We start from the raw sequence: 10,364 nt of genomic DNA, 5'->3' as shown, positions 1-10,364 counted from the left end.
AACCCCATTATCTTCATTAGGCTTGTGTGGGTGTAATTAATTGGTGTTTAGTTACCAATTGTGTTGAATGAAAAGAATTTAGTTCTATTTCTCTTAGTTTTATTGGCCCCATGGTGCTAACAGGCTAAAGTGTAATTAAAAACTCTCTAATCAAAGTATATGTAGCAAGAGCCAAGAAACAAACCCAGTGAGGAAAAGCCTGTGATTGGTGTAACTCTGGCCTTTGAAAAATGAAGATGTTTCACTTATATTAACATGTACATTAAAAATGTACAAAAATGTATAAGATTGCAATCATAACATTCCTAGAGGTGTCCAGTAACACTGTATTTTGATGTCTTCTCAACAGATTTTCCCCCAAGTCTCTTAGATTGCATAGTATTTTGGGCGCACAGATAAATGGGTCTCACGTTTCTTTTGAGAGCAACTATACATAATTCTTTTTCACCTCTTGCCTTTACTATAACTCTTGCTATGATCAGCTTTTCCTCATTTCTGATACTGTATTGTGTGCATTCTTTTTGTCACATGTATCTCCTTTGAGTATATGAATATGTGGTGCTAATCTGGCTTGCTCTAAACCCAAGTACAACATGGCATGCTTAAGCGTCGCGTGAAGGATTTGCTTTTTGCTGTTCTAAAATGCTGCTTTAAAAATATAAACTTGACCTTTAAATCATGGTCTCACTGCCATCTCTGTTCTTGTAGGATTTCACAGAAGAGTAATGTGTGCTTATTCCACTGACAGGGTCTTCTTTGAAGTCAACTCTGAGTATGTAAAAACTGCCCATTTCCGATAAAATCAGGATCGTCTTTTTAGCTTGGTGATACAAGTACTCTTGTACAGGTACATTACTGCTTTTGAGGCATTTTAATTTCTTAAATAAAAAAGAAATTTTAATTTTTTTTCTTTTTATACCTAAAATGCTTCTGTAGTGTTTATTTTAATTTTTAATATTTTGGGTTCTATAAAGAATAGACTCCAGTAACAAAACTAAATATGTGTGTAAGAGTAAACAAAAGATTCTGTCCTTGGATGTGGCTGAACACATTTAGACTGGACTTTGAGTCCAGATAAAAAACTTCTAAGAACTTAAGTAATATATATACTGCATATTTGGAAATTTCTAATAATTATTGAAGTCTTTTTCCCCCCAGCACTATTATTTTGATTTCCGGAGTACCCATATGAGAGTTCATTTGCCTTGAGTAATCATTCTCTGCTCCAGTGGTTCCTTCAAGTTGAGTGGGTTTTAGTACTAATTTCTTTCTAAAGTTTGAGGATTCTTCCTGTGGGTCTGTTCAGCTCCTGCTGTGCAAGGGTGAGCCTGGCCTTCTCCAAAGGAGCCTGCTGAACTGCAGTGTGAGAGCTCAGAGGCTTTGATTTATCACTCTAAAGGTGATTTGGAACACACACTATTTAAAGACAAGTTTTTGAGCTTGCAGAAGATTGCCCTCAAATTTCTGTGATACAAATAGGTTTTGTGGTGTTTAGATTTTTTTAATGTAGTGCACATGAACGTTAGGCTTATTCTTGGATATCAGGAGTCTGCTACAAGATTTCATGCATTTTGAAGTAACTGTTATGAAATTTAAGGCATTATTAAAACCCATCTAGTTCAAGGACCCTGCCATGATGGATTACAGGGATTTTTCTGTGTACATTGTCAATATCATACTCTGAAATGTTAACACACAAGTATATCCAGAGTCTGAATGTTATCAGTCTCTGTGAAATTCGTATGAAATATTTTCTATGACATGAAAATGTGTGCTTATACATCAGTTACTGCATATGAGGTATTGACTTAATTTCAAAGAGGATGTAGCAACATGGCCATAATACATTTGCAATTTATGCAAACCAACAATCAAACTTGCAGATGAACAGAGTTAGGAAAGTGGGAACATGTACTTCAGTTTTCTAGTTCTGAGGTTAGATAATTACTAATAAAGCAAAACTTACTTTTACATAAATCAGCGGAGTTTATTCTTGTTTGTCATCACTTTTCATGGTCAGAGTGGCTTTCTCGATGTTCTAGTTTGAACCTGTAGTTCAAACAGCAGACAGAAAATTTATTAGAACGGAACTACTTTTTTCTACCTGTCTGTTGAAAGAAGATAACTTTTTGAAAAGAATGACTTCATACCTTTTCAAAGGTTCTAAGCATTAAAGCACCTTTTTTTCTTTTTTTGTAAAAAAATCTGTTCACTCTCACTAGAAAGAATTTTGCTGAAGGGGTTTTCTTTAATGCAAATTTTTTTAGCTTCACCCCTCAGGCTTTGCATCTTCTTCTTTCCTTTTATATTGGACTAGAAACCTAAATTTGCTCAAGTATTTGAGAGCAATACTTCCAGTTCAAATACAGAAGCTTTTGGAGTGTTTGGAAGCACTCTGTAGGTTATGTTACTGCCTAGCAGAGCAAAGGCTTACACGACGAGAAGTGAATCCTGACTAGTGCAGATGGACTCGTGATCTGGAGGGTACTTGGAAAATAAAGTTTGAAATCTGAGTTAGCTACAAGTATGTAATGGTTGACGTGAATGTCCCAAGGAGTGAGAAATAGTGTTAACTGAGTTCTCAAGTCCTGTAACTTGTGGGCAGATTTTAACAGAAGCCTCTATATTTCTTTCTAGGAAAAGTGAAGCTGATAGCAGAGGGGTTTAAGGAGTCCAAATAAAAAGGTAATTTTTGCTTTACTTTACTATAGAAAATTGGGGCATTCCTGTATCCTCTAGGTTGGTTTTTTTGGTTGTTTGTTTGTTTGTTTTTTTTACTTAAACATATTTTTTTCAGAACAAACTGAGTATGGAAGAAGAGTGGCATTTTTTTCCCCATGGTATATCTCCTGATTTTTACAACCTTAATCGCTTGGGGCATGTCTTGAACTTTTAACCTTCTTTCCCCAGCACTGATGCAGTGAATAATGGACTCTCCTGCTTGACACATAACTAGATTGCAGTTCAAAGTGGATGTCACAAACACTATTGCACCATCTGGAGCAGAAGCTTGACTATCATTTCGTGATAAGCCCATAAGATCATATGAATTTATAACTGACTTCATTTTTTTCCATTCCACTAATTTAGGTTTCTTTAATTCAAAAATATGTTGTTTGTTTTTTTTTTCAAAAAGCCTTCTGTTGTGGTATTTTTTGTACAACATCCCAAGAATTTTCAAATCTTGTATGAAAATTATAGGACATTTATAACCACTTTGACTCTTTTTCTCTTATAAACAAGATTTAAACAGTTCCCCTGAGGCTACGGAAACAATGTGTGAGCTCTGGAGATAAAATTTGTTTTCCCCTATTTCCATTGTTATCTTTAATTATTTCATTCAGTTCAAGACTCAGTTAATTAAAAAAAAAAAAAAGGAAAAGCAAATATTGCTTGTATATCTTAAAAAATATTCATATTTTTGAAGGTAGGTGTGATTGTAAGCTGAAAATCTTTTCAGAGTCTTAGTTCTGAAAAATAGAGTTCCATGTAAGACACTCAGCCATATGTTTGAATAACATCCAGCTGATGCAATGAAATAAACCTTATTTTGTTGGAAAAGAATCTATTGACTGATATTACTGCTTGGGGGTGTGTTCATCCATGAAATACAGTTTTTATAAATTTTGTGTACTGATAGAATTGTATTAAAAAGCTAGTTGTGAGGTTTGTCTCAAAGCAGCAGATTTTGAGTGAGCTTGAGCACCTTTGACTTTCACTGGAAGTCAATGAGACTTGTAAATCCGTAGCTATTTTGACAGAATGGCTTGAAATTAAAGAGTTCTGTGACCATGAGGTCAGTCTGGTGAGTTTGTAGTTTTTTGGAAAAGATGTGACTGTTGGAGAAATAACCAGGCATGGCACTTTTGCACAGAGGGGATTAGTTCAGATTTCAAATTAGTTTCAGACTTATTTTCTAAAATTAAGCAGTGGCTGATACAAACATAAGAGACAGAGAATGCTTCTAATACAAAACCCCCCTTCATTATCTTCTTCAAATATTGATAAATGTACAAGATTCAGATACATATGAGCAAATGTAGAAATATTCTATTTCTGAATGTGACGGGTTTGGAAAGTAGTTTTAGTTCTACAGAAAAATTGAAAACTATACAAAATAAATAAGGTAATTAACATGATGACTAGTAGAAGAAAATGCTGTTTAATATTAACACAGTATTTCAGATAGAGCACAAGTGTACAGCTCTCAAATGAATTTTCACAAAATTGTTCTTTCCTTCTTGAAGCAATACTATGATGTAAATTACAGAAATTTAGGTTGCAAGAGTGCCCTCGAGATCACCTCCTCCATCTCACCTGCTCAAGCACAGTCCATTCCAGCAGGTTGCCCAGGACCATTCAGGTTTTGAATATCTCCCGAGAGGGAGACTCCATAACCTGTCTGGGCCACCTGCTCCAGTGTTTGACCACACTCACAGCAAAAATTGTATTTTTATCTTACACTGAATGCACTAGTTTTACATTTGTGCCCATCGCTTCTTGTTTTGCCAGTGGGAACTACTGAGAGGAGTCTGGCTTCCTCCTCTTCATTCCCTCCCATCGAGTATTTATACGCATTGATGATTGCTCCCTGAGCCTTCTCTCTTCTGGACTGAAGAGTTCCAGCTGTCTCAACTTCTCCTATTACAAAAGACACTCCAGTCCTTTGATCACCTGCACAGGGCTCACTCCAGTAAGTCCATCTCTTTCTTGCATTAATTGTGCTGATGGAATTGCATAACTCTGTTTGGTTATGGTGCATTGATAAGGTGTATTTCATTATTTTAGAGTAAGAAAAGTTATGGGTCAATGGAGCATAACTGGAATTGTGTTTAAGAATAGACTTCAGTTTCAGATTCTCAATTTCTGTCAGGATTTGTATATTTATTAGAAAACATGCATGTTGTCTCCTGGAAACATTGCCTACTTGCTGGATGTTGTGCTGAGAGGAGTATACCTTTATACAGAACTGCTGCTTTCTAATCTCCATTTCTTACATATAGATAATGAAAGCAACATAAAGGGAGGAAGTGATAAAAAGAGTTTTTTGGCAGAAAACCCTCTAGAATAGGAAGAAGATAATGTTCTGTGAAATGTACCTTAAGCAATGAGAAGGACAGTGTGTAACTCATCAACCAGGCTTCAACCAGCGAGCAATCACTACAGCTATTGTGTCCAATTATCCATCATAAAAATCACCATTTTCTTCAGAGAAGGAGGAGGATGTATTTTTTTTCAACTGCTGATGTTTAGTGATTAAGCCAAAAGTAGTACCAAATGCACACAATTGTATTTGTCAGAGTGTAAAGTAAAAGTAAAAAAACCTTTATGTTTTCTGACTGTGCCAGTATATTCATTCTCAGTTACCTGCTTCATGCATGGGGAGGGAAGCAGTCCATCATACACAAAATAGAACATTCTGGTAGTGCGAGCTGTGTATAAATAATTAACACAATGAAATTATTTTGAGACGTGCTTACTATTGCTCTATTTTAAAGGTTAAATGGCATCCTGGCACTTACAAGCTTAAATCCACAAAAGACTATTGGATCCTCTACTCTTCACCTCCTGTGTATATCAAGCACATGATATATGAGTTGAAAGGCTTTTAGGCTTTAATTTGAGATGGATTACTGCCTGCTTGCAGCAAAGTATCTTAATAAACAGCATAGCTCTCAGTTTTGTGTTTTAATTCTACCCATATTCTGTGAGCATTGACTATAAGAAGCAAGAAAAAGAGTACCGGAATGTCTTACATTCCCTGGCTCCTTGTCAGAAGATAGCAGAGGTTTTCTTTTGTGCTTCCTACTTATAAATGGTCATTTTTTCAGGACTGCCACAAAGTGTTTGTGAAGGTACTGCACTAGTCTACCCTGTAAAGGGAGCTCATTCAAAGGCCATGTTGTTTCAGGACAAGCATCAGTAGCAATTACCACTTCCAGCTTTCCTCTAGAAAGTGTGAGTTTGTGTCAAGGGCTCTAGAATCAGACTGCCAGCCTGAGCTTCAGACACAAAGAGAGATCAGTTACTCTCAGTTTCCTGTGTCACAGTTCCTGATGTTAAAATTTTAGATAGAATTTCAAGTCTATTTTTGACAAATAAGTTGTGGCACTATTTGAAAAAATTGTGCCTCTTGCAATTATTGAGTTTTGTGAAAAGAGAAAGGGGAAATTATATTTCCTTTGTCTGCTGAATCCTTACTTCACTGCTGTAAAACATACCATCCAGCAAAAGCTTTAAAGTAATTCAGAGTAAGTTATAAAGTGGGCTTTAGAAATCACTGCTTAGTTTAATTGGATACCTATGCTATAATTCATTCAGATTATCAGGAAGTAAGCCCTTCTGAATGTAGCTCTATATAACAAAATTTAGCCATGAAATTAGTTCTAAAATAGTGCTCAGATTCTGAAATATCCAATGCACGAACAAGTTGTGCATCTGGCTCTGAAGTAGTTAAACTAGTGCAAGTCTGGCTGAATTATACTGCAAGGCTGGAGCCTGTATCTCTCCAGATATAAGTCACTGATTTGGGTGCTTGTCATCCAGTGATGCTACAAAAACAAATATCATATAGTTTCCTGTGTTGGAGTTCCTTACCAGAGAATAAGGAATTTCCCTACAAATAGCCCATAGTGATCCAGTGCTGATCCAGCTCTCCATCCTTTTCACAGAACTCTAAGAAGCTTTCAAAAGCTCTTTATTCTTTATGGAGTTAACAGTAAAAAGAATTGATGGTTATGACTATGTGATAGTGTATTATTGGTGACAGTGCACAGGTAGTATAGAAAAAATGTGATTTGAAAAAGGATAAAGGATGAGGCTTTGTGCAGTTTTTCCAACTGTGCTCTGAATAAATTTTTGAAGGTGTGGATTTTTTCTTGCTTATTTGTACTGTCAGTCAAGTAGATGGAGATCTTGATGTCATACAAAATCTCTAAAGCCTGCATACTTTAGTGATAAAAAGCATAATGTCTTGAATTGTCCCTCAGTGTGTAACGTGTTTGTTAGCAGTGGCAGCATGTGTTTCAGGTGAAGAAGTGAATTAAATAGTAGCCTGAACTATTTCTGGTATTTTAATTTTATTAGATTTGGAGTGTGATAATTACATGACTTTTTCTTGGGGTAGCACTTTTCTATCAGCTGTCTCTTTGTAAAGCTGCAGAGCAGAGCTACACTGAACATGGTCTTGTTTGGATATTTGGAAAGTCACTGTTGCTAGCAAGTGACTAAATCAAAAGGGAATTAAATTCACAGCACTATTTAATAACTCCACTCCATGCTTTCCCTGAGATCTCCTGTATGGAGACAGTATTTTAAGATTAAAAAGGAATTGCATTAGTTTGGTTTCTAAGAAATGGAATGGGAAGTGGGGAAAATGGAGACCAGGTGATTCCATAACATTGTCTTCCAAAGCTGAAGTAAATGCCATACAAATCAGAAGTAAATGAGAGAAATGCTTCCTCGTGAGGATTACGGTGCATATGTTTACATTGGTCAGCTCCTTAAAAAGGTCATAAAAATATAAAATATGCTCAAAGTGTTGCTTATAAAGCCAGATCATCCAGGAGAGCTGGCCACTGCAAACTTGCTAAATATACACACAGATACATCCCCGAACAGGAGCTGCTTCTTTTTTGCTTACTTGTTCTTGAACTTCACTAAGAGCTTTCAATTGCTCTGACATTTTCAGCAAAGGAAGTAATAGTTGTTGCTGAGCAGTATTCTGCAGGCAATTATCTTATCTGATTGTTGGAGCAATCCTCAGTAGAAAGGAACCAATACGATCAAGTTAAATCATTACAGAAAGGCAAGAGAAACAGAGGAAGGAACCAATAGAGGGAAAAGGGGCTCATCTCGTTAGCGGGTGCCTGTGCTGGGGTTCAGAACAGCAGACAATGAAGTTACCCTGTAAGACAAAGCTGTGGAGTTGCCTCCTGTAGCTGTTGACAGGTCTGAATCCTCTCTTCCAGAGCCTTTTGTGGCTACAGTGCGAGGCACCTGCAGAAAGTGTGCCAAAACTAGGCAGGGAGCAGTAGCTTTTCAATAAGCTGTCACCTCTCTCTCCCTTCACCCACCCCTCGAGTTCCCAGCAGGAGAGGAGAAGCCATACTGAAGAACTAGACTGGAAAAACAGTCATGTGATGGGAAAAGGGGTGATATACAGGCACTTTACAGTTACCAACTTTCTGAGCCTGGTATGATTGAGCTTTTTGGGCAGTTTCTAGACAGCATTTTTTCTTTTTTGCTGATAGTGCTTTTAAGCTAAAGACCTCTAAAAAACAGAATCATGGGGATAGGCAAGTCACCTTGTCAGCCAACACATATTTTTAATATTTATCTCTTCCTATTTCTGCTCTGGAAAGAAAGACATGAATTTTGTCTTTCTTTTAATTCACTGGTAAACAATTATTTCGATACTGCCCAAATCAGCTGCTCGCTTGCTCTCACAGTTTAGTCAAAAGGTCAAGTCAGGCTTCCTAAATGGATTTCTCAACTTAGTATTGTACTTTACAAATCTATATCTCGAATTCCATGTTGTTTCAAAGGCTACTCATACTTGTTTAAAAAGAGAATGAAAGCACTTGTTTGTGTATACATACACACACACGAGAGTAAGAACTTGCATCTTACAATCTGTAGATCCCAAATAATTTCCAAAGGAGAGGGTTTTACCCACCCTGTGAGCAGACAATCCTTGTGAGTGTGAGCATATTCCTGTGTACCATGTATGTGTGTAAGTCTTTTTGTTTTCTCTGTTATAGAATGACAGATTTGTGAGGCACCTGTATGAAGACTCGGTCTTCTGGTTTTCCCCGTCAGGTGATGTGTGGAATCTCCCTTTGTACTGAGTTCAGGGTTGAGGAGGAAGTTTGACTTATTTAACAAACTGAACAAGCAGCAGTAAGATGGTGTCATTGTTTAACTCCAGCCAGCAACTCAAAACCACACAGCTGCTCACTCTTCCCCCTGCCCCTGTTTGGATGGGAAGGGGAATTGGAAAAAAGGTAAAACCTGTGGGTTGAGATAAGAATAGTTTAATAATTGAAATTAAGTAGAATATAATAATAATACTAACATTAATACTACTAATAATAATGAAAAGGGAGGTAACAAAGAGAAAGATAAATAAAAACCAAGGGAAACAAGTGATACAGAATATAATTGCTCACGACCCACTGACCTATACCCAGCCCATCCCCCAGCAACGATCAGGGACTCCTGGGCAACTCCCCCCAGTGCACAAACTGCACATGACGTTCTATGGTCTGAAATATCCGTTTGGTCAGTTGGGGTCAGCTGTCCCAGCTGTGCTCTCTCCCAACTTCTTGTGCACCTGCTCACTGGCAGAGCATGGGAAACTGAAAAGCCCTTGACTTAGGGCAAGCACTAGTTGGCAAAAACTAAAACATCAGTGTGTTACCAGCATTATTCTCATACTAAATCCAAACCACAGACTGTGCCAGCTACTAGGACAAAAATGAGCCCTATCCCAGCTGAAATTAGGACAGATGCATAGCCAGATTTTGGGTTTTTGCTTCCCTGATGTACATGGCTTGGAAACAGCAAGGGACTGGAACCTCTGGGTAGGCCAATGTGTGAGAAAATGACAATACTGTTATTTCATTTTTTAAAACGTTATTCTGAGAAAAGGAATAACCTTCCATTGGCTCAGAGCAAGACTGAGGAGCTGGGGTTTGAACCAGCATCTTCAGTACCTTCATCCCAAATCCTTGCATGGACTATGTTAATCTCTTACTACATTTGTACGTTATTTTAGAATAAATGATATTACATGCAGCTAGCAGGTAATGAAAAAAATCCTTGGTGTAACAAAAGTGTTGCTGATAACATATGGCTGTTATAGATAGAGGGAGAAAATTCCAAAATCTGAGGTAATTTAGTCTTTATCTGGCCTAAGGAAACAACCCTAGTGAAACAATTTGTAGCTTCCATTGGAGGAGGAAGGAGCTAATGGGTTCCTTGGGATTGGGGCATGTTCATACAGAGTAGACGTAATATATTGGAGGGCTGTACACCTTTCCAAGTCCTGTCCAGTTCTTTACTAGAAAGTATGTTTGTAATAATTTAATTTTCTTGTGTCTCTTATCTCCAAAATCTGTGCCAGGATTTTAGTCAGATATTGATAAATTAGAGAAACTCTTCAGTTAAAGAGTCTGCAGAAAAAAACTGAGTCCTAATAACTGTCTCAAGGCTGCATTACTCTTCTGTATGAATAAATAACTTTTCACAGATAAATTTCTGCTAGTGGGGACTTAATTAAGGTAAGTTGCTAATATGCTTGAGTGGTATTTTTTGGTAATCTTCTGTCACAGGTAATGTGCAAAAATTAAAGAAATTACAAA

At 37.1% G+C, this 10,364-nt stretch overlaps 1 long non-coding RNA gene across 1 annotated transcript; it reads left to right on the top strand.

Annotated features, from left to right (window-relative positions):
• The first annotated feature begins 722 nt into the window (after window positions 1–722).
• On the top strand, window positions 723–10,155 carry LOC108494572. Its single transcript, XR_001873898.1, has 5 exons — window positions 723–847; window positions 2,638–2,685; window positions 4,513–4,693; window positions 8,763–9,005; window positions 10,127–10,155. It is a non-coding gene; the product is annotated as an uncharacterized LOC108494572 (long non-coding RNA).
• Window positions 10,156–10,364: the final 209 nt, after the last annotated feature.

This window comes from Lepidothrix coronata, unplaced genomic scaffold, assembly GCF_001604755.1.
Source record: "Lepidothrix coronata isolate B3197 unplaced genomic scaffold, Lepidothrix_coronata-1.0 Scaffold25, whole genome shotgun sequence".
NCBI classification, from domain to species: domain Eukaryota; kingdom Metazoa; phylum Chordata; class Aves; order Passeriformes; family Pipridae; genus Lepidothrix; species Lepidothrix coronata.
Note: the sequence above shows the minus strand (reverse complement) of the source record. Positions and strands in the feature narration are given on the sequence as shown.